The 6550-nt window shown below is 37.3% G+C and overlaps 1 long non-coding RNA gene and 1 pseudogene across 1 annotated transcript in view; one reads left to right on the top strand and one right to left on the bottom strand.

Annotated features, from left to right (window-relative positions):
• The window catches only part of LOC111737865, a 36251-nt gene that overhangs the window by 16818 nt on the left and 12883 nt on the right, over positions 1–6550 (top strand). The window contains exon 2 of the long non-coding RNA XR_002779591.1: positions 509–626. This is a non-coding gene — a long non-coding RNA (uncharacterized LOC111737865). The remainder of the gene's footprint in view (positions 1–508; positions 627–6550) is intronic.
• LOC111739966 lies at positions 2466–2584 on the bottom strand (annotated as a pseudogene).

Below are 6550 nucleotides of genomic sequence, written 5' to 3' on the forward strand. Positions count from 1 at the left end.
GTAGAAACAGTGCACAAAATGAACTCAACTATTTTGCTTTTTGATATGCACACAGTCTTGATATGCCAACCTTCTCTACCTTCAGCTTACTGGCAAGGAAGTACCAGAAAGAAAAGGAACCATGTGTGGCCCTATCTTTCCTTTTCCTTCCATGCCATCATTCGCAGCTTATGTGATTTGCTAATATAGGAAAACAACAAATAAAAAGGGTATGATAGATTTCCTTGGTCAATCACGTTTCTTGAAAGCCATTGCCTCCTTATTGCATTTGAACCAGGTTCTGGTTCTCAGAGGCTGTCAATGCCCTTACTTAGTCATAAAGGTGATACGCTTACCTTGTCCTGGTTTTGAGTCTCACTGAACCCTGTACCCCAGGGGTCCGCAGGAATTCTGTGCTCACTGGGCACTGTGAACGCTATGTGAATAGAATGGGGCTGCAGGGAAAGGGGGTGGACACTTGTATATCTGCCTCCATTCACTCACATGCTCCACTGTCTTTCCAACTTAGATGTTCAAAGACAAAAAGTTTTAAGAATTTTGAGATGGCAGTAGCAGAACCAAGCATGCCTGGTGTCCTTTCTGAGTGAGGAGCCTGCTGCAACTGTAAAGTCTATGAAACCAGCCAGGTATGGTTCTTTTCCTTTTTCCTTTTCTTTTCTTTTTTAATGGGTAAAGAAAGCTCTTAATCCTGCATGATCATGGCTCCTTTAGGATCAGCAGCACTGAAAATATAGCCTAGAAAAAAAATCATATTCAGAATTATAGGCCTTTTGTTACAGAGCCAGAATTTTGGCTAACTTGATTATCAGACAGAAATAATAAACAAATAAAACCTTTTAAGAAAGATGTCAATGCTCAAAACAGCTACTTCCCCTGGTCCCCTGGACCAGTTTCAAGGATCTATTTGTACACATACAAGCTTTAATTGAGTTTCCTGCCATTCAAAGGGAATATTTGCAGTTACTCAGACTTGCTTTATGAACATGTGTTTCAATCTAAGGACCAAGCCAGATACAATTAGAAGTGTTAACTATGGATGTGAAAGGTTACCTACTGTTCCTACTCTCTCTGCATTTATTTAGCACCTAGTGGGGGAAAAAAAAAAAAGAAGAAGAAAATAAAGCTGGGGAACAAGAAGGAAACCATAGGAAACTTTTGCTTTTTCCCCCTTTTGAGAAAACAGCAAATGTGTTGCATCTATGTTTGACTTTTTCTGCCATGGAGTGGGCAGTGCTGTTTGTGGGTAATAGCTGTGTTTAAGGCTGTATACAGTAACATGCTCTGGACTGTAGATGCAGGCCAAGGCGTTGTAACCTGCTGCTATGGAATAGGCTGAGCAGACTCTTTAAGTGGAATGGCTAAGCAAGGTATATGAAGCAGAGACTTGACACAAGCTTATCCGTATGCTAAGCACTCAACACAGACGGAGGGTGTGGTCTGAGAAGAGGGGTCAGTGGGCCTCTAGTCTAGAAGAATTGCCAGGATCTTGAATCTCAGAGACTTCTCACAGGTTTCACGGGAGGAAAAACTGAGCTTATGTTTGTCTTATATTTTCATTTGTGCTTTTTACTCATAGGAATTTCCCTTTCTTTATCATCTTGATGAATGTATGTATTTACGACACTTAATTCTTTGGGGGATAAAGGGGGGTAACAGTGGAAGTAATGCAGCTATAAAAGCCATTAGAGACCTTAGTGATAAGAATGAGGGCTGTGTGATCAGAGATCAAACCAAGGCCAAATCCTGGGTACCTCAATTGGACCAGGTGAATGAGATTGCTAGCTGTCCTCCAATACTTGTTTCCCCTCTTCCAGGGTGATAAAATTCCTAATTTGGGCCTGGGTACATGGCTGTCCAAAACAGAGACTACATTTTCCAGCTTCCCTTATTTAGGCCATTGTTATTTTGCCATTTTGCCACTCATAGTTAAATCTGTTGCTTACTGACATAAATTATTACTGCAGACTTATCTTGACTGGACTTCTGCATAGAGGGGCTATCTTATAGACTTTGCACATAGATGCAAAGGACTGTTTTTTATACTGTTATTATAACATAACTGAAAGCCCTTTATAGAATTCTTGTCCCTGGGCAATTCAAAGCTCATATGGGGAGCCTATAACTAAGGGGTCAGATGTCAGGGCAGAAGATTCACAACATACAAAATGTATTAAATGGAGATGATCTTTAGGACCCTACTCGAGGTGGGAGACAATCTTTAAGAACAGTTGGACTGAGTTAGAGGTGATGGTAAGGGGAAGCAAGTGGAGTAACAGGTGAAAGTAACAGGTATAGAAAATGTTTTTAAAAGCAAGTCTTGAAAAATTATTCCGTTAGTTACTTAATTTAGATTTAAAAAAAATTTTTTTTTAATTTTTTTATTTTTTAGGCGAGGCAACCCTTGTTTGACCTCACAGATTGCAAGGACCTTGCCAGCTTACAATCTCTTATTTTTTTATTTTTTACGCGTACAGCACCTGGTCTTCCTAGGTGGTCTCCCATCCAAGTACTAACCAGGCCTGACCCTGCTTAGCTTCCGAGATCAGATGGGATCATGTTTGTTCAGGGTAGCATTGCTCTAGACTAGACTTTTTAAAATGCAAGCAAAAAACAGTCTGGAGGAAAAGAAAGTATTATGCCATGGCGGCTGGGGATACACAAATTTTGTTCATTTTATATAATGCAAGTAAATATCTAACAGCGCTTATAGTGCTCAATATATGTTTGCTGTTGATATATTGTGTAAATATAAAAGAATTAAGCCTATTAACAAATTGTCTGAATTACTGACTGAATAAATTAAGGTTTCAACTTATTTTGTCATGTTTATATTTCCTGATAACTTTCAGGTTGACTGCATTATACATGAATAATAAAAGTATTAGTAACTATGTTTTATTGAGCAACCACTATGTTAGAGATGTTTTATGTACATCGTTTGATTTGTTTCTGACAGTATTCCTAAGAGATGGCATAAATTATTTTATCAGGTGAAGAAACTGGGATACAAAGAAGTTATATGGCTTAGTATCTAACTTAAGATCACGTAGTAGGTGGCAGTGAACCTAAGTCTGTTTATTCCAAAACCACACTCTTTCCCTTATACCAATTCTTACATTCTTACTCTTTCCTTGGTAGCAAGGTATATATGACGGGTTTCATTTGTGGTTTACTTTGGCCTATTGAAACAAAGTGGTGGACAAGAATTTTCCTGCAGTCATGTTATTTTTAACAGATTTTGTCAGTTAGTAAAGATATAGTAGTATATGGCTACATGAAAGAAGTAATAAATTAGTAGTTATGGGAAATGTGAGAAACAAAACAACAAAATATAAATGAATAATTTACATGTAGAACTTGGAAAATAAAACTATTATTAAATATTTATTAATTGTTTTAGTGAACTGTACACTAGTGAACTATTGCTTTGTCCTCAGATTGCAAGTCATGGGTTTTTTTTTTCAAAAATTTAAAATTATCCTATTTCAAAAATTGAGTTACAGAAATGTCTATAAAGAATTATGAATATTTTATTTTTCATAAAATCAAGTATTTCCACTTACAGCACATCTCAATTCAGACTAGTGACATTTCAAGTGCTCAATAGCCACCTGAGGCTAGTGGATACCATTTGCCCATGCCAACCTAGATGACCTACTGGTTCGATCATGATTCTCAGAGGAATCTGGATGATTAGATCATAATCCTTGGAGTTTGTTTTTTAAAAAGTACCAAAAGACCAACCTGTCACATGCATGACCTAGCTTATGATATATTAGTATGATACATTTATAAAAATATCTGTCCTGTGGAAAAAATATCAAAGCTACAAATTTCCCACTGTAATAGTACTCCTGCCTATGTCATAAGGATAAGATAATATTAACTCTCTCTGGCTTTTCATTATTTTTCCTCCTTCTATACTCTAAACCTTAATATACCAGTTTAACTATATGATAAGTTTGTCCCCACAGCAAGCTGTCCTAATACACCATGGACATAGTGGGTTTGTTTGAAAGATTGAGCTTGGTAAGCCATCCTGGCATGGAGTATCATGCTTTTAGAAATACTTGACCTAAAGTAGATTCATTTACAGGGTACTATCTGTGTGAATCTCAAGCTACTGATTCCCAAACCCAGTTGAAAGGGCTTAGCTTTTGCTGTAGAGAGAGGTGGACAGTTTCCCTCACATTCTAGCTATTACAAACTGTCTCATTCCTGTCCTACCATCGATAGGACCTTAGGGTGGAGGAAAAATGACTTGACCTTATTTTCTCGCTAACTCTTAATAGGGTTAATATCCAGCACTTGAACATTAACTTGGAAAATGTTTCAATGTTTATTTTCTAAAACAGGAGTCCATAGGGTGCTTCAAGCACTAAAGTGATTGTTTGAAAATTTAACCAACCAACTATAAGATAATTCTCAGCATTATAACAATTTTCTGAAGTATTTTGGAAATCGTGGCTAGAAGTAAAGTTGTAGTCAATAATGCATATTAATTCTTGTCCAGTTTCTGAGCCCAATTCATGTATTAAATCATCATTTATTTAACACTCAGTATGTGCTCAGGCACTTTTCTAAGCAATGGAGATACATGATATGAAATCCCTTCTCCTTGGAGCTAACATTCTAGAATGGGGAGACAGACAAAACGAATTCTATCTTGTATTAGAAGGCAATAGATGCTGCGAAGGGGAAAAGCAGGGAAGGGGATAGGAAGTGTGGGATGGGTGTAGGGATGTGGTTTGCAAAAGTGATAAGTAAAGGTCATACTGATGTTGTGACACAGGAGAAAAGTTTTAGTGGTGATGAAAGGGGGAACCATGCCAATACCTGGAGAAGAGATTTCTAGTTAGAACAACAAGTGCAAAGGTCTTGAGGAGGAGGGAGCATGCTTGGCAAGTTAAAGGCACAGCAAGAATGGCAGTGTGGCTGAAACAAATGAGCAAGGAGGGAGAGTAAGAGCAGATGACTTCCTACTCTGCACTGGAGGTTTGTTTTGTTTTGTCGTTGCTGGGCTTTTTTTTTTTTTTTTTTCCATTGGAGGGTTTTGAACAGAGCAGAGACATGATCTGATAGATGTTTGAAAAGGATCATTCTGGCTTCTGTGTTGCAAATGGATGGTATGGAGGCAAATTTGAGTTTATTGCAATAATCCAGGTGAGGCCTGACACAGGGTGAAAATAGCAGGGTAATGAGGAATAGTTGAATTCTGGCTGTAATTTGAAGTTGAAGCGAAGAGGGTTTCCTAAGTGATTAGATGTGGTTGCAAAAACAAGAGAGGAACAAATGTTGACTTGGCTTTGCAGAGACTGCTTTTATTGATGTCCAGAGGAAACTCTCTTTTTATTAACCTCCATCTAAGTGACCTGGCGGATTCATCTCTGTGACAGTCTCCTGTAAAACATACTGGCTGATCCACAGGACACCTGATCTTCATGTTCAACAGACTACTCCCTGGAACACTCCTCCATCACTACCCACAACTCCCGTTCCCATCAGTTGAGTTGCATGTTTACTAGTTGTTGAGTTCTTTCTAAAACTGTATATTCTGTTACAGCTCCCCATCCTCCCTGGCTGTAACCCATACCCCACTTAGGGGTATGTAACCTCATTTCCACGTGGCTAGCCAGTTTTAGGCTTGACTCGTCTTCTATCTCATATTATACTTTTAATAAACTATTATTTCTCATGAAAAAATAAAACTGTATATTCTGATTGTACATTTAAAAGATCAATTAAATATTAAATAATGGAACATGGATTTGAAAACAAAGAATTGAAGGCTTTGGAAAGGATTGATAAAGGCGAGTCTTAAAAAAATCACTGAGTATGAGGCAATTGTAAAAATAGAGGGAAATTTAAATCCAGAATGATTATGCCCTCAGATTACTTTGCAAATATTTTTAAGTTCTTCCTCTAAAGAAATGAAAATTAGAGACCATACTCACATGGGTGTGGTTTATGCAAGAAAGTACAGACCTATCAGCAGATATATGCTTAAAGGGTGGGCCTTGGCTTTCCTGCAAAGATCAACAATGAGTGTGTATAATATATGTTCGCAGAATATATGAGCTTTTCTATCCAGCTTTTTCCCCCAATAAATTGACAAACTGCTTGTTCCGATCACATTGAAGATAACTGTTTGCACTGTGTTTATTGATAATTTACATATTCTAAAATGTTCATATGGACAACAAAAGCTTTTTCTTGAACCATATTCTATTTCTCCATTTTGGTGCATGTCAGGGAGCAGTACTAGATTCTGGGTTTTTATTTTTTATGTGTTTCATAAAGAATGAACTTATTGACTTAAAAAATCAACCTTTAAAATTAGACATTAAGTGGAAAAAATATACAGCTTGAGGGCCCACAATCAATCACAAAACACAATGCAAGCTTTAAAAACTGTAACTTTAACGCTAAATAAATTGTTGAATCTGCTGTACGCAACAAAATACTATTAGAGTTCAATTGTTATTTTCATTTGTAATTTTAAGAGAGGATGCTGCAGAAATATACTTTTGGTCTCCAGAGGGCGCAGGAT

Source organism: Pteropus vampyrus, unplaced genomic scaffold, assembly GCF_000151845.1.
Source record: "Pteropus vampyrus isolate Shadow unplaced genomic scaffold, Pvam_2.0 Scaffold2, whole genome shotgun sequence".
Classification (NCBI taxonomy): domain Eukaryota; kingdom Metazoa; phylum Chordata; class Mammalia; order Chiroptera; family Pteropodidae; genus Pteropus; species Pteropus vampyrus.